A 22,852-nucleotide genomic window follows, 5' to 3' on the forward strand; every position below is an offset into this window, starting at 1 on the left:
TCTGGTCCTTATGGCCTTCCAAATGCATTCCTTCGTCGATATTCAGAAGCACTCACCCCGTTCCTCGCATACATTTTCCGTGCATCTTTGTCATCTTCAGATCTACCGATTGACTGGCGAACGGCGCATGTGGTGCCCGTACACAAGAAAGGGGACATTGTACTGATTACAAACTATCATCCGATATCGCTCACTTCTTCCTGCAGTAAGTTTCCTGAACATATTGTTGCAAATTACATAATTGAATTTTTAACAGACAACATTCTTTTTTCATCTCAGCATGGATTCAGGAAGGGTTTTTCTATGGTCACACAACTAACCACTGTAATTCACAGTTTTGCTAGTGCCCTTGACAAACCTGGTCAAACTGACGTAATTGTTTTGGATTTTCAGAAAGCATTCAACCTTGTTTCAAATGAAAAGTTACTTTGCAAACTAAAATACATTGGCCTCCCCTCTTTCATCATTAATTGGATTTCCGCCTACTTAAGCAATCGCACCCACTCCGTTTCTATTGATGGTCACCAATCGCGTAGTTTGCCAGTTACTTCGGGGGTACCACAAGGTAGTGTACTGGGACCGCTCCTGTTCTTGATTTTTATTAATGACATCGTTAATGTTATAACAGAGCCAGTTCAAATTCGCTTATTTGCAGGTGACTGCATATTGTATCATGAGGTTGTTTGTCGAGAAGATCAGAAACTTTTGAATACTAACCTCTAAAACGTTCATTCATGGTGTAAACAATGGGACATGAAGCTTAATGAAACAAAAACAGTATACATGCATATAACAAAGAAAATACATAAACGGCAGTTTTGTTACAGTCTTCCATCTAATCCCCTAGTTCAGGTAAATGAATACAAATATTTGGGGGTGACCATTACTAACAACCTCCGTTGGAATTCTCATATCACTAACATTTGTGCTTCTTCTTTTTGCAAGCTTTGTATTCTGCGACACAAACTTAAACAGGCGCCCCCCGAAACCAAGCTTCATGCATATACATCGCTAATTAGGCCTAATTAAGAATACGCTTGCACCGTCTGGGATCCTCACACTAACCACAATACTAACGCACTTGAAATGGTTCAGCGCAAAGCTGTTATTTATTTTTTCTAAATTCCGTTCCACTGATTCGCTAACAGCGCTCATGCCAACTCATGGAATACAAACATTGAAATTAAGGCGTGAAATACTCACGCTCAAATTTCTTTTTCTTCTGAAGAATAACAAACTCTCTTTTCACCCTGGACCATATCTACGCCCGATATCAACTAGACTAACCAGACATCATCATCTTCAATCTTTAACTCCATATCATTCAAGAACTAACACCTTCAAATTTTCTTTTTTTCCTCGCACTATTAACGAATGCAACTCACTGCCATTATCATTGATTGATTCAGTTGAGTCAATTGACCAAATCGATTTCTCATAACCTAACATTGAAATTGAAATGTAAGCATTTATTTTGCTTGTTTTTTGCCTTTTGAAATGCTGTATTTTTTGTTTTGCAATTTACCCCTCCTGCCTGGGCCCATGGGGGCCTGCAGTATGTTGTATATAAATAAAATAAATATATGCCAATAAAACTCCAGTAAAAAATCTGGCAAAATGGAAGTGAAAACTGGACTGTGGTAACAGCCACACCTTCCTTGCATTATAAGAAGCCGAAGTGTATGGCTATATTCCAATCAACAAGGAAGACTCTGTCCACCATGCTGAAAAACGAATGGGCACAGCATTGCATAACCTTATTACTAAGCAAAAGGGGGCTGGAACTGGGAGCCTTGGTGACTGCGGAAAACTGACTGGCAGCCTGGTTACCAAGCTCACTTCCTACACTCGAATCTCATTATTTCAAACACGCTTAATTCAAACTTCCAGTTAATTAGAACAGACGCTGAGGTCCTGTGAAAGCTATCTGTATTTCAATGGCCGATAACACACTGTAATTCGAACGCGCAAGCACTTGCGACGGTTAATTTGAACATACTGCGCTTCGAAAATGCTCTCAAAATGCCATATCCCAAGCGGTGCCTCCGACACCTCATCACTCACGCGAGGAAGGAAAATAAAAAGGAAAGAAAAGGCTGCAGCGAAACGTTTGCTCTCTCTTAAATGTCAATCTGCGACACGCCTGTGCTACGCTTCTCCCTTTTCTGTCCCTGCCAGGTAGAATCCTTCTCCTTTCATCGCCGCACGCGAAGAGAGAAAAAAAAGATAAAGAAGCTGTCGCAGAGTATTGGTTCTCTCTGCTTCTGCTTCTCTCTGCGTGGAGACGCTCGTCTTTTCCCGTCACGTGCTGGCCACGCTGCCACTGCAGCGCAGAGGGTACCAGCGGAGATGCAGTTGTCTTTGATGTGGCATGCGAATAGTTGACTAGGCAGCGTGCATTCGTTTTGCGAGTGTTACGGCAAGCCGGAGCACTCATCAGCCACCAAAGAATTTTAAAACAAAGTTGGAAATTTTGCGCGAAATTGAGAACAGTGTCCCTCCCAAGACGAAAATCGCCAAGAAGTATAACATCACCAAAGCATGCTGTCAATATACATCAATAACAAAGAGTTTATCATCACTGGGTATGAAAAGCAGCAAATGAGACCATCGACGAAGAAGCTGTGGACATCGGCACATTCCCAGCTGAAAGACACTCCCCAGATGTGGATTAAACAGGCTGGCAGCCAGAACCTCCCATTTAGTGGACCGTTATTAGCTGCCAAGACGCCACTAAGATGGCTCTTCGAGAATTATCGGCATCGGATAGATGACTGTCACGCTTTAAGGAATGCCACGGGCTCACTTTCAAAACGTTTTGCAGTGAGAAGACATATGTTGGCAAAGCAGAATGAAGAGTGGCTCTCTGGGCATCTGAAAGATCTACTTGCCCCCTCCTCGCTCGACGTTTTCAACGCTGATGAGACGGCACTCTATTATAAAGTGCTGCGCAGTAAAACTATCACTTTTTAGGGCGACGATTGTGCCGGCGAAAAGAAAAGTAAAGAGAGGCCAACGGTGATCGTGTGCGCTAACGGGACGGGCCTAGAGCGTTGCCGGTTGCTCGTAATTGACAAAGTGACTAAGCCTTGCTGCTTCAAAGGTTTGAAGACCTTTCCAGTTGATTATATTGCAGATTAGAAGGCATGAATGACCATGTGTATTTTTTTCTGATTGGGTCCATATACTGGACAGGAAATTCGCAGCAAAAGACCGGAAGATCCTCCTTTTCATGGACAATTGCACAGCGCACTGCAATGTTGAAGGCCTACGTGGAATTTGTTTGGCCTTTCTGCCCAAGAATATGAAGGCACTGCTCCAGCCCATGGACATCGGCGGGATACAGAATTTAAAAACTGTGTATTGCCGACATATCCTTGAAAGGATTCTGTTGTGTCTGAACAGCGAGAAAACCTATTCAATCAATTTCCTCCGCACAGCACACATCCTTACTAATGCATGGAACTCGTTTAAGTGGGGTACCGTTGCCAATTGTTTTAGGAAGTGTGGTTTTGTTGAACCCGTGGCTAATGGTGATGAAGTGGGGCTGCAGATTTGTGCCGACGATTTTGTCTGCGTTCCTGACAACTTCAGCAGTGTTTTACCCGATAATGTGACATTTCAGTTACCTTCAGGTGGACAGCAGTCTTCAGGCTTCTGGCATTATCACTGATGCTGAAATAATTGAATTTGCACGCCCCCAAGTGGCGACATCTCGGGACCCTTCCACTGTCAGCGGAGAGGATTCTGATGAAAGCAATGAAGTGCCTCTCCCTCCGCTTGGTGATACTGAAGCATTGTTGGTGCTGGACATAGCCGTGCGCTACTTCTCTTGCCAGAAAAATGCTGAAGACGAAGTAGAAATGCTTTGAAAACAGCGAGCAAAATTGATTGATTCGCTGCAAGGCAAACGCGTCCTGAAGCGCATCACCAATTACTTCAATTGATGATGGATGTTCTGTGATTTGTGAATAAATGTAGATCTTCTGAAACTTCCTCCTCGTGTGTTTGCTCAATGGACATGCGCCACTGTACAATGAGCCCTCCGCTCATTTACCTTTCATTAAATCGAACCTCTTTTGATTATAACAAATCTTTGGGTTTTTTCGTGTTCGAATTATCGAAATTAGACTGTATTATGGCTGGGCGCTGAAGACCAATAAAGGTGACGTAAATGCCATGCGAAGAGCTGTCATGGCAACCTAACATCATGTCACCTTTAATGACCAAGTGTCTAACCACTGTTTGTGCCTAAAAGGCAAAGATTCTTGGTGTTGCCAAAATACATTCAAAATAAAAAGGCGAGCCCATCCCTAAGCATCGCTACAACTTGCCACCTCATGTCTGCAAGGCCTTTTTGCCCACCTACGAATGGTAGTCGGATGAGAGGCTTCTAGAACGGTGCCAGCCGGGGAAAACGCAGAACAGCAATGAGAGCCTCCATTCTGTTGTTTGGGCCACTATGTTAGAAATACAGGTGGAACGATGAAGCGCACAGCTGCGCGCTCGCTCGACTCAACTTTGGTTCCTCTGCTCGACCATGCCGCGAGATGGCAGGAGCAGTCACATGGCTCACAGCTGTGCGAGTGGTGAGAGGGTGCCGTTCAGACCGGTTCAGACCCCGTTGTTAAGACTAAGCAGTTGTCAGCACGATACTTTTAACACCATGGTTGTCATGTTTTGCCCTTGTTTTTGTTTTTTTTCGTGTGTGTACGCGGTGACAGTCCATGTTGTTCATGTGGTCAGGTCGTGAAATGGGAAAGAAGTGTTTTGTGCCCCAGTGCAAATCTGGCTACAACACAAGCACGAAAAAAGTATCAATTTTTGCTGCTCCCAGAGATGAGGACTTTCTCAAGTTATGGCTCCATGCAATTCCACCCAAAGACAGCATGCTGCAGACAACAGACTACGTGTGTGAGAAGCACTTCGAGCCAAGGCACATGTCGAAGACATGGGAAGCTATCTACAATGAACAAGTTCTTGTAAGTGCCCCAAGAAAGGCAGCTTTGGCAAAATATGCCATGCCGACAGAGTTTTTCGGCTGCTCTGCTCACTTGACAAAAACAGAGAAAAAAAAGAAAAGCGCCTGCGGATCGTTCGCTCCCACCTGCCATCAAACGGCACCATGAAAAACTGGAAAATGTCCCAAGCATTGAAAAAGTCACTTCAACGGAGACTTCACAGGCATGTCAAGTGGTCAGTGGGATGAATCGAAGAGGCCGCGTGGGATCTGATGCCGTAGTTTTCGACTCAGTGCCAATGCCGTGCCTCTCCCTACAACAGCGTGGGCTTGCCCCAGTGTTGACATTGATGGCTTGAAAACTATCATAGTTAGTGAAGTTTTCTTGATTAGTGTGGCAGCTTCCCAGCCAAACAGCGCTGCAAGTGGCGCATGCTACAACTACAGTGAACTCCCATTAAGACGAACTCGTTTAAGACGAATTCTCGCTTATGCCGAACAACGTGAGAACGTTTGTTCGGTTTTCCAAAGACCCAATGCAAAAAAAAAAAAAAATCCGCTTAAGACGAACAGCCTAGCACCTGCTCTTCTGTTAAGACGAACACTTTCGCGGAGACCGGAGACCGAGGCGATTCTACAGAGGAATTATGGCAATTTTGGGGGGCATTCCCGCGGCCGGAGGGAAAGAAAATACAAAAGCAGCAACGGCGCGAAGCGAATTCGCGCCACGGCGGAGGGAGGAAAGCAGTGACAAAAAAATGGCCCGCGGCATCACCCGCGCTTCGACCCGCAGAGCGAGCGGCAAAGCAAACAAGAAGAAAATGAGAGAGCGAGAGAGTTTTGAGATCGGCTATCGGCTGCGAAGAAGCAAGCAGGGGAAGAAGTAAAACAACAAAATGACGACCGAGACTCTCTATTCGCGAAGAGAGGAGCCCTCATGAGCAATGCTGTTTCTCAGCGGGAATATGTGAGCTCGCGTCATACAGCCACAGCTCTCTCCACAGGATGTTCTCCCTCTCCGACCTCGCCGTCGCTGCCGCTGCCATCGTCGAGGAAACGAGTTCTTTCTCTGCGCCGAGCCTGCGATCGCACGTTTTCTATTCCATGCGCTTTTTTTGCTTCGCTTGTCTCGTTGAAAATGGCCAGCAAGCCAACTGTACAATGAAAGCCAATCGAGCTTTTAAGGAAAGCAGAAATTCTGTCCGAAGTGAGAGCTAGCAAGCTCACGAAGACCGAGATTGCACGCAAGTTCGGAATTGCGAAGAGCACACTAACGGGCATCGTGAAGGATAGTGCGCGGGTAACCGCTCCATTGAGCGATGGAGACTTCGCGCCGAAGCCAAAGAAGATGCGGACGGCTGTGCACAAGGGTTTGGAGGATGTTCTGCTCGCATGGATCCAACGTGCTCGTAGCGTGAATTTGCCTGTGAACGGCGTAGTTCTGAAGGCAAAAGCAGAGGAAATTGCCCTACGAATGAACATCGAGTTTGCCTGCAGCGACCGATGGCTCGATCGCTTCTGAAAAAGACACGGACTTGTGTTCCGATCTATTGCCGGTGAGGCCACCGCCGTTGACGAAGTGACCTGCAACGATTGGAGGCTGACCAAGCTGAAGGAGATCCTTCAGGATTATGACCCTGGCGACGTCTACAACGTCGATGGGACAGGCCTCTTTTACCAGCTGCTTCCACAGAAGACACTCGCTTTCGCTGGCGACGACTGCACAGGGGGAAAGCACAGCAAGGTGAGGGTTACCAAACTCGTTGGCGCAAACATGTCAGGAAGTGACAAGCTGAAACTGTTGGTCATCGGCAAATCAAGATCGCCGCGCTGCTTCAAGCACGCTAAAACGCTGCCGGTGACCTACACGGCCAACTCAAAATCCTGGATGACTCAGTCGATTTTCGAGGAGTGGCTGCGAGACATGGATCACCGTTTCCAGAAAGAAAAGAGATGCGTCATATTCCTGTTGGACAACTGCCCTGGGCACGGGCACGTCGCAGACCTTCAGGCCACTCGCTTGGAGTTTTTGCCCGCCAACACCACAGCCAAGCTCCAGCCCATGGACCAGGGGGTGATCAGCAGCCTGAAAAGGCACTATCGCCGATCCCTTCTGCAAAGAATGTTACTGTGCATGGAGAGCGACAAACAGTACACAGTAGACCTGCTGACAGCACTTCACCTCCTCACAAATGCCTGGAGCCAGGTGACTGACATGACTATAATAAATTCATTCTGTCATGCTAGCTTTGTGGTGCCCGAGTGCTCGGCGCAGGACAGTTGCGAAGACGTCAAGGAAGAGGTGAGCTTCGTTGCCTCGCAAGGTAATAAAGGACTCGTCGTGGACATAGGCACTTATGTCACTGTCGATGAAGATGTGCCAACCTGCAGGGAGGACACATTGGACACATTGACTGATGAGGTTCTAGAGGTTCCTTCGGAGGTGACGTCGGAGGATGACGAAGATGCCAGCATGGGGCCTGTGCCAGTGGCAAATGATGGTGCAGATCTCTACATTAGTTCGTTAAGGAACTATTTTGAGCAGCATGAAGGAACTGAAGTGTCTTTGAGATCGCTAGGAGATATGGCGTCATTTTTGGCTGCTCGCCGATGTACACAACAGCGACAGACGTCCATTACGGACTGGATCAAGCCGAGCAAGGGCACTCGAACACAGTTGCCTATCAGGTTACTCTCCCAAATAAATTATTTTTGTGTCTTTTTCCTTCACTGTAAGTGTACTTGATACGTTGTTTTGAACTAAGATATTTACATGCACCTAGGTATGTAGCCAATTCTTTTTTCGAGGGTGCTTCTGATAAGAGGAACATCTGATAAGACGAACAATTCTTCATGGTCCCTTCGAGTTTGTCTTAAAGGGAGTTCACCAGTGATTTCCCGTTAAGATGAACTCGTTTAAGACTAATTCTCGCTTATGCTGAACAATGTGAGAACGTTTGTTTAGTTTTCCATAGACCCAATGCAAAAAAAATCCGCTTACGAGTGACTATTCTGTCAACTATTCAGCTGTCTAACTACTCATTGAAGAAATGCGACTTTAAATATGTGTTAATTGCAAAGTTTAACCAAGATGTTTTGGAAAAGTTTTTTGGTGTCGTACGCCAAGCTGAAGGGCCAAAATGAACATTCCTGCTTGCCGACGTTCTTGCAATTATACAGCATGCTATCCATTTACAGTCTCATAAAGCCATCCAAGTACGGAAACTGCCAGTTACTTCCAAGCGAAAAGCCCCGACTCCTTAGCTGGCATGATTTAACATCAGCTTTCAAGGAAGATCTGCCCAGCCAATCAAGCTTGGATGAGCTGAAGAACAGGCTTGACGGATCGGTGTAGGATGATATTGAGTGCGATAATGTATTTAACTGAATGCCTGTAACAGACAGCGTTACCGACTGCACAAGTTATCATCCATGCGGATTTCTTTGCCCAAAACTTCTAATAAATACAAATTGTTCTAAGTGCAAGCTTGGACTGACTAGGACATCTGATATGTCAAGAGCTGCACCAGCTCTAGTAGTTTTGAAGACAAGAGGAGGACTTATGCACCCTAATGTCGCGCTATTTCATCTTTTAAAAGAAGCTGAGCGAAAATATCAGAAGCACGCCGGCGATAAGGAAGTGTAGATTTGACTATTAACTTTGTGTTAGATAACTAGAACCTCACGTTTCCATGCAAGGAACATAAAGTAGACATCACAACACAAGTGCTCCACTATTATGTAGGAGTGCGTATGCACCAATATTGCATACAATAGAAAAAGAATTAGGGAAACAAGTCTCAAAAAAGTTGCTATCGCGAAGTCAAAATGTATAGCTTTCTTTTTTCACAGAAGTTTTCAAAACCGATTTCCTTTCAAGTTGAAGTGATGTGCTATTCTGTTTGAGGTCGTTTAGATATGAATGCATCTGTGCATCGCTGTAATGAAATGCGCCATTTTGGAGCCAAGAGTTGCTTCTTTTCTTTGAAAAATCTGTACCTACCGCATAAACCGTGATATAAGTCGTGATATTTTCAATAAAATAATAAGCTAAAGTCGCCCCTCGTCTTATATAGCAGTGTCTAGCCGAAAGTACGATGCTGTCTGGCAACACGTGGCTTGCATGTGCTTGTGAAGGCGGACGCGGCCATATCCGCATCTAAATCCAATCGCAGTCTGTTTTTTTTTTCTCCGTCTGTTTTCTTTGTGTTTGTGATATGCTTCCGATCTATTTTGAGTTTTCACTCCGCTTGACATTGCGCTGCATCTGTAGTGGCCTTTTTTTTTTTGTTTACTGAATATGTCTAGCGGTGCGAGGAGGCAGTACTCAGCTGCGTTTAAACTAGATGTTGTTGAGTTCGCAGAAGCGAACGGGAATATGGCTGCTTAGTGCCGCTTTGGTGTATCGGAAAAAAGCGTGCGCTATTGGAGGGCGCAGAAAGAGAAGCTGCAAATGTGCAATCCTCAAAAAATGTCGTTTCGTGGACGAAGTGCCGTTCATCCGCAGCTGGAGGATAAGCAAGCAGACTTTGTGCGGGAAGTTTGTGCGCGCTCGCAACCAGTGACCGTGGATACCATTCGCAAGAAAGCCGTGGAACTCGCTCGAGAAGCTGGGCTCACGAGAGAAGAGTTTCGTGCACCGAACTCTTGTGTACGCCGATTTATGCGACGCAAAGGATTATCTCTCCGGCGGCGCACATCCATCTGTCAAAAGTAGCCAGAGGAGTTTGAGGACAAGCTCATAAACTTTCAGCGCTTCGTGAACCGCCTTGGGGAGCACAATGACTACATGATGGGGCAGACTGGTAATGCCGGTGAGACCCCCTTGTGGTTTGACATGCCTTCGTCGACCACAATCACGCAGCGCAGCGCCAAGGATGTGACGCTGTTGTCCACTGGCAACGAGCACTCGCGCTTCACCGTCATGCTGGCATGCATGGCAGATGGTAGAAAGCTTCCGCCCTTCGTCATTTTCAAACGCAAGACAATGTCGAAGGAAGTGTTCCTGCCTGGTGTTGTCGTTCGTGTCAACAAAAAGGGATACATGGACAAGGCCATGATGCTCAAATGGATACCAGTTGTGTGGAATCGTCGGCCAGGTGCACTGCTGCGTCTTCGCAGCATGCTGGTGTTGGATGTGTTTCGTGGCCACTTATCCGGCGCAGTGAAACGCTCACTCGGCGACGGGAAAACGGACCTCGCTGTGATACCAGGTGGTATGACGTCCCCCCTCCAGCTGCTCGACGTTGTGCTAAACAAGCCGTTCAAAGACCGAGTGCGGCTGAAATAACAAGAGTGGATGTCTGGCGACAACCCCAAGACACCGACGGGCCGCCTACAGAGGCCTCCGCTTGCGACTGTTTGTGGCTGGGTGCTTTCCGCCTTGCGCTCCTTGCCGGATTCCATGGTGGAAAATGCTTTCAAGAAATGTTGCATCAGCAACTCGCTGGATGGCACTGAAGACGACGCAATGTGGGAGGCGGCCAGCGACAAACTCTTGTCTTCAGAAGACAGTGGTGCTTCGTTGAACGAATTAAGAGCAGTTGCGATGGTGGTTGAGGGGAGTTCCGACAATCGGGGTGCGGTGCGCTCAATTCGCAAATAAATTTGGTTTGGCAGTTTTGGGTTGTTTTCCTTGTTTTTCTTTTTCGGTAACCTGAACTCGGTGGTGTCGACCTATATTCCCACTCGACCTATAGTCCGGTTTATACGGTACATGTGCCATTCTCCTTTTTCAGAGTGAGAACTACACTTGTTAACAATGAAAATCTTTGTGCTTTTATGCGCTGAAACTGTGATATGAATATGAGGCACGCCGTAGTGACAGGCTCCGGAATTTTCTACAATGTGGTGTTATTGAACGTGCACTGGCATTGCAGAATGGTGTTGTCTTGTTTTTCATTTTTTTGCACTGTTCTTTTACTTTGAATATTTGCTAATAAGCTCAAGTTCACACGTGACCTCATCGAATAGCACTCGAGCCTCTAAGTGGTCTTCATCAAAATGCGACCGCCGCGACAAAAATCAAAATTACATTTTTCTGCTATAACCCTCGAATGCAGAGATGTTACTTGACTCGTTCTTGACTCAAGACAGTCTTGCCGGTCGCCATAAATCGTTCTCGAACTTGCGGACGACTTGAAGGCGACCTGGCTCGGTCGAAGTCAGGACAAGTTTCAAGTCAGCTACGGGGCTAGCTTGAAAGCGACTTCATGCGTTATTCCAACATGGCCACCTCTCGAATGGAGGTCCCGCGGAGGGTGGCCGCTTTTAAGTTTGCTTGCCTCGCCATAAGCGTAGCATTTTCCGGGGCGCACTGTCTGCCGAAGATTCTTGGACCCGCTTTACGTGATCGAGGAAATCCGATGGAGTTGTACGACGAGGAACAATTGCACGCTCGATACAGATTCATGAAGAACGTCGAGCGGCAGCTCCTGGGTATGTTGCCGCTCCGTGAAAGTGGGGACAACCGAGAACAGCCTGTGCCTCCAGTGTTACAGCTACTAATGGCTCTCGGGTTTTACGGGCCTGGCACATTCCAAACCAGTCACCGGGAATCTCGTCCGCATTCCATAGTCGACAGTTTGCTGTGCAGTAGGATAAGTTACACTACTCATCGCAAAGCACCTCTACGCAATGCTGGTGCGCTTTCCGCAGCCGGCAGCACTTCTATACTTATGTTGGACTTTTATGAAGTGGCTGAGTTCCCTGGTGTTACAGGCTGTGTAGACTACACACACGTGCGTATTAATAGCTTCGGTGGGGACGCCGCCGAAGTGTTCCGTAACTGCAAAGGCCATTTCTGTTTTTCTTAAACACGACAACAATTTCCGTCTCTTTCGGTACAAAGTTGACTCGGCACTGTGTCTGTGTGCCTCGTCTGTCCTTTCGTCCCGTCTAGGGCGCTGTTTCTCGCTCAGAAAGGCATCGCTTGTAGCACGACGCTACGTAAAATTCCACACACATAAAAAAGAGGTGCCCCTATCGCGGGTTTTTTTTATCCGCTTCACTATCATGCAGCGATACACTGCTGCACCCCGCAGGACAGAATTCTGCTGAGGGCAATGTCCCGACCCCCGCTTTTTCTCTTGTTTACCAAGCTCAACAAAAGGATACGAATCCCATTTGTTCCCAGAACTTGTTTTTTTTTTCATAATAACTGCGACCTAGCCCACTACAGGCATGCATACAGGTGAACAGAAAGGCAAATACCGGTGAAAATCGCATCACCTCGTGAGCCAGGTCAGCCCAAATACATGCCATGGCGTTCAATTGAAAAAAAAAAAAAAAGACGACGAAAGAACCCAACGCGATGCTTGCTTCGCCTCCAAACAAGCAACCGTGGAGAAACGCGGCGCATTTGGGTGGCCACAAAAACCAGCGGGGAACGAACGCTCTACAGAAGCAACACTGCGCATCACAGTGGCAGCGGGCACCACGTGCCGCTCGTTAGCCGTAAAATGGCAAGAATATGCTTGTAGCCCTTCGTTTTTACAGTTACTTTCAAACGTACGTTTTTTTAATGTAATGCATGCCTTATGCGAACAACTTCATTATTACCCTCGTTAGCAGGCGTGCAGCGTGTTTCTGCTTTGAAGCTCGTTCTTGACTTGACCAAGCAAGACAGCCTGAGCATCTATGAAATGCGAAGGCTGACTTGCGCGTTTTGAAGTCCGCTGCTTGCTTCGCGCCGACTTGCTCAAGTTAAGTTGAAGTCGCGAGCCAAGTAACATCTCTGCATTCGGGCGTAAGACTACAACTAACAAGTTATTTTTGTCTAACTACTATGAAAACATTACTTGAACCAAGAACTAACTTTTGTCATAACTACACGGGACTTCACCATCACAATTATAAATTCACGGACTGATGTTTATGGAACATATGCTCCCGTCACGAACCTACAAAGCTGTGAATTAAACATTTTTCACAGCTATCAACGCTGTATCGTCAAAATTTAGTAATTTTCCACCGCTTTTAATAATTTATTCACTTATGTACTCATTGAAAAACGAAAGCCAAAGTTTTTTTTTCCAAGCTTGTTTCGCTGCCCTGAAGCGACCTGCGCGCGAGCCACGGCCATTGTGGCGCCATCTGGGGCCCTCCCCGCAAAACGGGGACAAAAATTCTTCGCTTCCGGAGGCGCCTTTGGTCCACTTAAAATACTTCCAACACCATGGTATGGGCGCACTAAGCTAAAGATTGCAATGCGTCACTGTCCAAGCAGTTGTGGCTAAGGCTGTGTTGAAATACAATGCTGGAAATGAACCAGCAATCCTTAAAGAGCTGCACATCAACCCTGAACTCTCAGAAAAAGAAAATGGATGGCCGAAAAAGAGCACCGCAGATCGACCGCATCAGTTCGCAAGCGTGCCTATGCAGAAAACATGCAGCGGGCGTTCAACAAACGTCATTTAGGTGACGCAAAACAGAAGAACCACATCCCTGATGCCTACTGAGAATTCCGAATTCATAAATTATTGTGAATAAACAACTGTTCCATGCTGCTGTTTGCCCAAAATAGACTTGTTGTGTTTTTGCATAATTTCTCAGGATTCAAACTTTGCTGCAGTTGCAAACATGTCAAAAAGATATCTCTGCCTCCAGAGCAGCTAGGATTGGCATTTTTGTTGTGACATGTAGCTGTATCTTTAGTGTGCACAATGATTGGTGTGAATTTTTGAATGAGATCTTCAAAAATTTTATTTTTGCCGAAAATTGAATTACAAAGTGGGTGCGTCTGCAACACTGAAATGCAAGGTATGACAAACCTTACAAAAGATCATCAAATAAAAAAAGCACTCCAATCGACGGGTTGCTTAGGTTTGATTAGTATACAGGCATGTGCCAATAGCAGCTTTCCTATATAAATTTCTTGTGTGATCATACTGGCAAAATCGGTAACTAATTTCAGGATACAGTGAAACCTTGTAAACCGTACCCGCGTAAACAGTAGTTTCGTTTTAAAAGTAGTTAAGTCAAATCCCCGACTCGGCGGCCATTGAACATAATGCATTTTGTATCCGCATTAGCCGTACCAGCTTATTGCGTATGTATCGGTTAATAAGTAGTTTTTCCAATTTTCCTTGCGCACTCGCCACGGCATGTCATCCCCCACTGGGCGTCCCGACAGAACAGCAAGCTCCAGAGATCGAAACACGCCTCCCTTGTTTGTGTTGATGATGATGGCGGCTGTGTTGGTGGGCGTCATATCTTGGATTTTTCTGCAAGAAGAAGCACTTGGCCGGCTAGGCTTCTGGTGTTGTCCACGCGATGGCGCTTTGCACAAACACGCAAACACAGTGTGTGCTTGCTTTGCTTTCTTTGTTCCTTTGGCGCCGTGCATAGGTGTTCTCTGGTTGATCCGTGCCATACAGCTCTCGCATCGTTTTTCACGTGTTGTGTATGTGTGCTTGTGCTGCTTCATACTTGCGTCATGCCGAATCTGGGACAAAAGCATAGAGTGCTGAAAATAGAGGAAAAATTGGACATAATTTGTGCTATTGGAAGTGGCACAAAAAAATCGGCGCTGGCACGCGAAAAGAACCTGCCCTTAACCACGGTGTGTGGAATTTGGAATTCCAGAGAGAAGTTGCTCGGCAGTGCTGCTGCAACTGCAAAAAGATGCGGGCTACGCGGTTTGGCGTTTTCAGATGTAGAGAAGGGGCTGGTGAAGTGGCTAAAAGCTGCATGCACGGTCAAAAAATCTGCCTATCAGCGGACCCCTGCTCGTGGAGAAGGCCCCGGTTTTTGTCTCATAGCACAACCATGAGAACTTCGTGTGCAGCAATGGCTGGCTGGCCAGATTTAAGGCGAGGCACGGCATTACTACGAGGACTCTTTCGAGAGAAGGTGCTGCTGCTGACGTGGATGGCGCGGAGCAGTGGCAAAATGGTCAGCTGAAGAACATCTTGGTAGACTATGCACCTGATGACATCTTCAATATGGATGAATCGGCGCTATCCCTTAAGCTGCTACCAGACAAAACACTCGCGTTCAAAGGCGAGACGTGCACCGGCGGCAAGCATGCAAAAGACAGAATATCAGTGGCGTTTTGCGTAAACATGACTGGAACCGACAAAACTCCGCTCCTCGTGATTGAAAAGTCGGCGAAGCCTAGATGTTTCAAAGGCGCCCGGTTGGCATCAGGGGTCATCTATCGCAGCAACACCAAAGCATGGATGACGGCAAAACTCTTTGAGGAGTACGTGCGTATCAGATCGTCGTTTTGCGGCCAAGAACAGAAGAGCTGTTATTATTTTAGACAATGCTTTGGCACACGTCGCCCTGGACAACCTGACAGCTGTGAAGTTGGCGTTTCTGCCACCAAACACAACAGCGATTGCCCAGCCCTTGGACCAAGGCATCATTCAAGCTGTAAAACAGCTCTACAAGAAGAATCTGCTGCGCAGATTTCTTCTCGCCATTGAATGTGGCAAATTATTCACCATCGACCTGATTGGCGCAATTCACCTGCTCGAATACTCGTGGCGGCAGGTTGAAGCATCGACAGTTCAAAATTGCTTCAAGCGTGCTGGCTTCAGTGTGTGTACGGGCGACGCAGATGACGCCAGTGACACCATCGACCAGACTTCGGATATCGCAGACGAAGCTTGCAAAACTCTGCTAGCTGAAGTCTGGAGCGGTAGGGCGTTACGGAAGGCATTTCCTTCCCCGACTTCAGAGACGCAGACAGCGATGTGCAGACATCTCCGGACATGTCCGACGAAGCCATTGTTGCCTCGGTTGTCGAAGTGTCGCCAAATGATAAAGATGACTGCCACATCAAAAGCTCCACAAATACACCATCTGTATAAATGGAAATATGGTATTATGGATGCCGATGATACGACTGGTCATGCGGAATGATGGTCAAATAACCGTTGAGGGTTAATGTCCCAGAACCCTGACATGATAGTGAGAAAAGCCATTGTAGAGGATTCCGGAAATTCTGACCACCTGGGGTTTTTTAACATGCACCTAAGTTAAAGTACAGAGCCCTCAAGCATTTTTTCCTTAATCGAAAATGCGGGTGCAACAGCCAGTATTCAATATTACAACCTGGGAATTGTGGTAAGGTGCAAACCGCATAATATGGCTTCGATATATACAACTTACACATCAGATCTCACCAGGTTCTTGTACCGTTCATTTGGGGAAAATGAAATTTATATTCTGTATGTAGAGCTATGGCATCGTACAGTTGCTTCTCATATATCAAGTAGAGCAAACAGCATTCATTTCACAGGTGCAAAATAACTGCAGCATAAGAGACAGCGCGACAATGTCCCAGCAAACATTTACACATGTAGAATAAGTATAAACAGTGTAAAGTGAGAGATGACACAACCAAGTCCCGGCACCCACCGCCACACGAGCACTGTCTTCTGCCACCACTTCTTATCTCATTCAGCTCGTCTGCCAGGTATCAGCTCGTTCTCTTGTCACCGCTCTGCAAGAACTCCTTTTGCAAGTTCTCCAAGGGAAACTCGAAAGCACCTAAAATAGCCAAGAAATCAATGCTATGAGAGCAGAAAGAATGAAATCGATTGCAAACAAAACTTAGGTAAACCTGCAATCCGCAAAAGTGTTAGAGCTCTGGCACATACTATGTCCGCATCCCATTTTAACTAATAATATTTAAAATAACTGTCCAATTCATATTGTAAGAAGTGCAATAGAAGCAAATGAAAGTGCCGCACAACGATCGCATTTGTTTATAAAAAAATGCATTAAGGCTTCAGAGTATTATAATGCAGGATAACATTTTCGTGAGAACAATGAAGTTCCAAATAGCAATTTTAGAATAGATACCATGATTATAACTACAACCAAAGAATTAAGCTCGACATGGCCACCAATTCATAATTTTGACTGCTTCAAAAGGCATTTCCTGATTTCTAAATATTTGAAGTGCAATATTCAGGCTACATTTAATAACACCCATTTGAAATACTAGAATTCTAGCGATCCTAAAATGACAATGTGACACAACCAGCTGCCATAGGCACAAACAAGGTGACGTCACCCCAAGACGTTTGAAATTGTCAACGTACGATTAACCTTCACTTGCTGGGAAAAGTAAGCTTATGTAAAAGCAAGCAAACAATAAAATAGTACTGCCACTTTGTAGGTTCCGGTAGTGCTCCAAGTGCAAGGAACGACTGCGGTGGCGTAATAGGAGAAGTGTCTGAATGGTGTTTATCCCAGCTTTTATGGTGCAGGGCAATACATCTGAACCCACCTGCAAATGCTCATTTCACAACTTTTTATGGCAATGAAATCAAATCACCTTTTTGTGCATTATTGTCAAATAGTCGGCAAAGTCTTAGTGTGCAACATCTTTACGGGACCCCAGACGAAACGATATGATGCTCCCAACCTTGGCAAACTATGACTCAGTGGACCCCGCGTTGCATTGCCATGTTTTGTCAACGACCGACTTTTGAATGGTTGATTCAATATGGCACGAGCTGGAGAGTTGAAAGGAATGCCTTAGCATTCCTTTTAATGCAGCACTGGGCTTGAGTAATTATACCATAACATCTATGGCATAATTACTCAAGCCCAGCTGGAGAATCAGAACAGTGCTTTTATAGCTATCACCAGGACAATAAAACAAATCGAGGTATAGTACTCAATGGACAGCCAGGATTCCGAATACACAAGTCATTGAAAATTTTTTGTAACCGTTTTATGGCCCCTAAAGGCCTATGTTCACTCCGCCTTGCATGAACCGCACCACAAAAAGTGCAGTGCATATGTGGGTGGCCTCAAAATTAGAAAAAAAAAAAGCCAACAGCACTGTTCGTCATTCTCGATTCCTTTCATTTACCTTTACATAAGCTGGCTTTTATTTAAACAGTTTATGTCAAACTATGTACCTTAAAACGTACTGTGCATGAAAAAGTAGTATGTTGCTGAAAACTGTTTCAAAAATTGACATATCAACTTTCTGAAACTATCATCCTTGCATAGGGCTGCATAAAAAAGAATAACAAAGACAGGTCTCACTAAATTCACAATGTATGTAACGTTTGATCGGCTCTTGCTACCAGAATCAGTGCACCGACGTTCTGGTGGCAACTACCGCATTAAATGGATTTCCTGGTTCGAAAGCTTTGCTAATGCACTGTTTCCATATTAGATAAACTTGTCTCTCTAAACAGCAAAGAAGCGACATTAATTTGGGCAGCTGATGACCAGAGCCATGTAGCATATAAATTAAAACCAATTGAGTGCATTCCACAATCTAGCACCACATAGGCACTTATCAATGCAAAGCATTGTGTGGGCTATGCACTGCACGACCAACACAAACGTTGAGCAAGTAAGAGCACTGACGATGTATGTAGGCTCGCTTGCACGCCTCTTCACGCAGCCAAAGTGAAGTGCAGCCACAGTGTCTTTTTCTTAACAGGTACAGTAGAAACTGACTGCTACGTTTTCCATTGCTGCATTGCCTGGCTGTTATGCCATTTTCCGCTGGTCCTGGCATAGTTGCCATAGCATCCAATCTATTGTGGGATCGTTCCTGTATGATACATCACAAAGTCCACTCTGTATCGAGCGACCAAGAAAGCTGTAACCTGGTCTTTTCAGACTGCTGCGCCTGGCTCAACTGTTTAGCTGCATGAGTGGTGCGCGCGACAACGGTAAGATACTTCTGGTAACCGTGAAAAAAAGGTACTTCCTTCGAGATACATAATGCAAACATAGCATCTGTAGCATATTTACTTTCAAACCTGCTTTTTTGTAAGAATGTAAGAATGGGCTTGTTGGTAGTTATGCATCATGAACACTTGTGGTGCACAAAAACTACATGAACTAAGAAAATGATAGGATGATGCGCTCACTTGAAACGGTAGTAAAGTCGAACCCCCGCCACAACGAAATTGACGGGGCGCGGAAAAGAGTTTGTTGCAGCGAAATAGAAAAAAATATATCTGAGCTGAGCTAGCAAAACTCAGAAACGTTTAACCTCAAAATTAAAAAAATGTCCACCACTTCCTATTCTTTCACAGCAGCTTCACGACGCGATTCGCACCCATGCATAGAGAGGCCATGGTGAAAAGCACGCTGAAACGTCTAAAACCGCTTCCGTGAACGAACCAAACAGTTGCATTAACACGACAACACTAGCAGCTGTCCGCCGTCAAAAGTATCCGACAACGCCAAGATGGAGGCTGGGTATCGTGGAGCGGAGACTTTTGCATTATTCTATGCCATTCATATCATCCATCCCCCGCGGCTAGCTCATTTTGTTGATAATGTGGACGAACAGCTGCTCTGATTAGTTACCACACTGGCCAAGCGCGAGCATAATGATTGATAAGCATTGGAAAAGGCATCATGCCGCGGTTGCACCCAGTAGCTGCGAGACGGAAACCATGAACAGAGGGACTGAACTTCAGCTTCGGATCGTCTGTGGCTCAAAAGCAAGCCAGTGGCAAAACAAAAGCAGGGAAGTCTCATTGCCACTGCTATCAAGCAAAAACGGCGTCTATGCTTTCTGAACAGCGGTGGTGTAGCGGCGGTTTCTGGTGGTGTCAACACGTGTTTTAGACTTCCTTGACGCATTTTCAGGCTCTGAAAATACATCGAAATGCTAAAGATTGGGTTGACTGCATAGAAATAAGTATCTGAGCCTGGACTTGCATTGTAAAGTTTCGTTCAAGCGGGAGATCAAAGAAAAAGTGTTCGTTGTGGCGACAATATTTATCCATCGACTCCTATAGACTGCTGATGGGGAGAGAGAGATAGAAGTAAACGTTTATTTTCAAACAGTGTCTCGAGCGATGCCCGGTGTCACCCTGAGGTGGGAGGGCTCCTAAGTTCAGGAACCCTCTGGCTTCTACTGCCCTCTTGGCTCTGGCGACGAGTTGTTGTTGGTCTTCCAGGTCCTCGAGGGCGAGCTTCGCCTCCCATGTTTCGCTTAGGTCTTCGTTCGTCCATCCTGCTTCATTATCAGGCGTGTGTTGTTGCAGATTACGTCTGGCAATACACTGGCATGCAAGAAGGAAGTGTGCCAGGGTGTCCGGTACGAATTTTTCGTTGTAGCGGAAATTTCGTTGAAGCAGCATTTGTTGTAGCGGAGTTCGACTGTACTGCACCTTTAGACAGAACGAAACAATCCAGCTGCGGCAGATGGCGATGGCTGTCAACATCACGAGCGAAGTGGGATTGAACGTAGAACAGAAGTGGCCCAGTGTACTAGAAATGTTACTTGAAAGGATATGACAATGGACTTGTTGGTGGTGATACATTGTGAAAATGTGAGACCTACATAAAGACACGGACAAAGAGAGACGACAGAATGATGCGCTGACTTTGAACAGTAGTTAGTGTGCCTTTAGACAGAAGGAAAGAGCCCGGGGGCAGCAGACCATAATGGCTATCAATCTTATGAGCGAAGTGGGGTTGAACAAGAGTGGCCCAATGTAACTTGACAGGATGAAAGATCGACCTTATTGGTGGTGATACATCATGCATATGTGTGGGGCACGAAAAAAGACACAGGCTAAGAAGGGCAACGGGACAATGAAATGACTTCAAACGATAGTCTGTTCGTGTTTAGACAGAACGAAACAACCCGGCACGGCAAAAGACGACGACTGTCAACGTAACAAGCGAAGTAGGGATGAACGTAGAATAGAAGTGGCCCAGTGTACTATGTATAGAGACTTGAGAGGCTTGTCGGTGGTGATACATCATGAAAATGTGAAGCGCACAAAAATGACAACAGGACGATGCGTTGAGCTCGAACGTGTGCCACATGTTTTCCTGATGTATTGCCACCAACAAGACCACTTTAACATTTAGTTAAGCTACATTTCTAGCACACATGGCCGCTCCTGTTCTACGCTCAGCCTCACTTCACTCGATAAATTGACAGCCATCGCCATCAGCCACGCGTGGATTCCTTCTGTCTAAAGGCGCACCGACTACTGTTTGAAGTGAGCACATCGTCCAGTCTTTTTTCTTAGTCTGTGCCTTTTCTGTGTGCTACAAGTTTTCATGTTACTTTTTATGCTTACGAAAGTAAGGCGTTCGAAACTGATGTTGGTTTCTGCCATAGTGTTGCCGTGTACTAATAAATAACCATTACTTCTCGAGCGAGTCTGCGCAGTTTGTGTTTGAATTTATCCAGCCGGTTGTAATGCGTGTGCTTATTTTTCTTTATGCTTTCAGCAGTTGGTGCCAAAAGAATAGCATATGTTGATTACACTTTTGTGGATGATGTTGCTTTCAGCTTTGCAGTTCTCTTCGTCATTGAAGCTGTAGCTGCGTGCTTGCTAAAGCGTAACACAGTTACAAATCTTAAGAATTGGTGACGCACAGCTCTATTTTTTTCAACTATTCCTTTTGGGGATGCTTTAATTTTCATGAGGAATTTGAATACTTATTAGAAGCCATGGCAGTATAACCATACACCAAGAGTGCTAAATTTTTGCTTCAAGCATTTGGTGGCAACCTTGCAAGCGACCCCTTGTAAAGTGTCGGCCATGATGGCACTAGGTTTACTCAAAGGATATCACACTACAGCTGCTAGAAAAAGCTTGCATGCTGCTTGGGCATGAACACAAGACGACGTCGCACAGTTTTTTCAAGCAAGAGTATTGAATAAAATGCAGCACTACTAAATATTTTTCCAATATGCAGCTGCTTGTTTGTCATGTTTTGGAGACCTACAGGTTCTCAAAATTGTCATTTTGTTTATAGTGTGGTACCGCTTCTAACGCAGATAATTGTGCTTCCGGCAACTAACACTATAAGAGCGTCTATGCTGCAATGGTTATTTAGTGAAAAAGTTGATATGGTTTTCTTGCAAATAATGAGAACATGGTATTATTAAGAGTTTTTCTCTATCATGAGAACGAGCCTGTATGCTGCTGCACCTGATCCGCTAGATGTGATGAATGTATTATGTTGCATCTATGATGCCCCAGACACCCAATTATTCACAATACTTTTCTAAAATGGTCATGCTTGCTCAACCAAAATACTTGTGATAACACGCCCAAGTTTGCATGTAAGGCTTCCTGGAAGTAAACTGCAATAAATTATCTTTGGTCGGCTCCTTTACACTTCCACATATGAACAGAACTTAAATATACTACAAATTGCTGGCAGCTCTATAAGAAACTAGTAAAGCAAAACTTATCCAAGACACCTGTACAATTATCGAGGTGACAAAGCTACAGCCATTGTCGCGGCAGCCACAAATATTTTGTAACCTCTGAACAGCAGCACAACTTGGAGCCACTTCCACCACCAGTGACCAAGTCGACACTAACAAGCTAGGGGAATCTCTGCACTTACCACCCTTAATTGTTCAAGCAACCCCGGTTGAATCTCACCCAGTATTTCAGCACTTATGACAGGGAAATGCTAAACCGTTCAGGCAGTCACACTGCAGAGCGTTAAGTCCCCTCTAAGGATCGTCCCTTTCATTCTCCTTGAGGAAACAGCAGCAAAGTACACCGGTAACGTACTTCTGGCCAAGGTTTTCATCTCCCCAGAGAGCTTGGGGGTCCTTGGTCTCCACTGGAGAGCACTGCAGCTTCTGGATTCCTGCTTGAAGTCGACCAGCACAAGGTCATAGATGAGGTCGTTACAATGGTAAATCATAATATACAAACTCATAAGGCAAAATAACGTACTCTAATTTTCCACAGACACATCTAGGCACCCTTTTTTAAAAGTTATGGCCTTTCATTTGCAACCTCTATATGAGTTTTTTTGTGTGTGTGAGGCTGAACTTGAGTTTGAGGGTGCTGTTTCACTATGTGAGTGCACGTAAAAACAGCTCATCCACCACAACTGCAAACACACAGGGAAGCAACATTAGCTGGATGCTTTGAACAGCTTCTTTAATGGAATGGCTTATGT

Source organism: Rhipicephalus microplus, chromosome 7 (genome assembly GCF_043290135.1).
Source record: "Rhipicephalus microplus isolate Deutch F79 chromosome 7, USDA_Rmic, whole genome shotgun sequence".
NCBI lineage: Eukaryota > Metazoa > Arthropoda > Arachnida > Ixodida > Ixodidae > Rhipicephalus > Rhipicephalus microplus.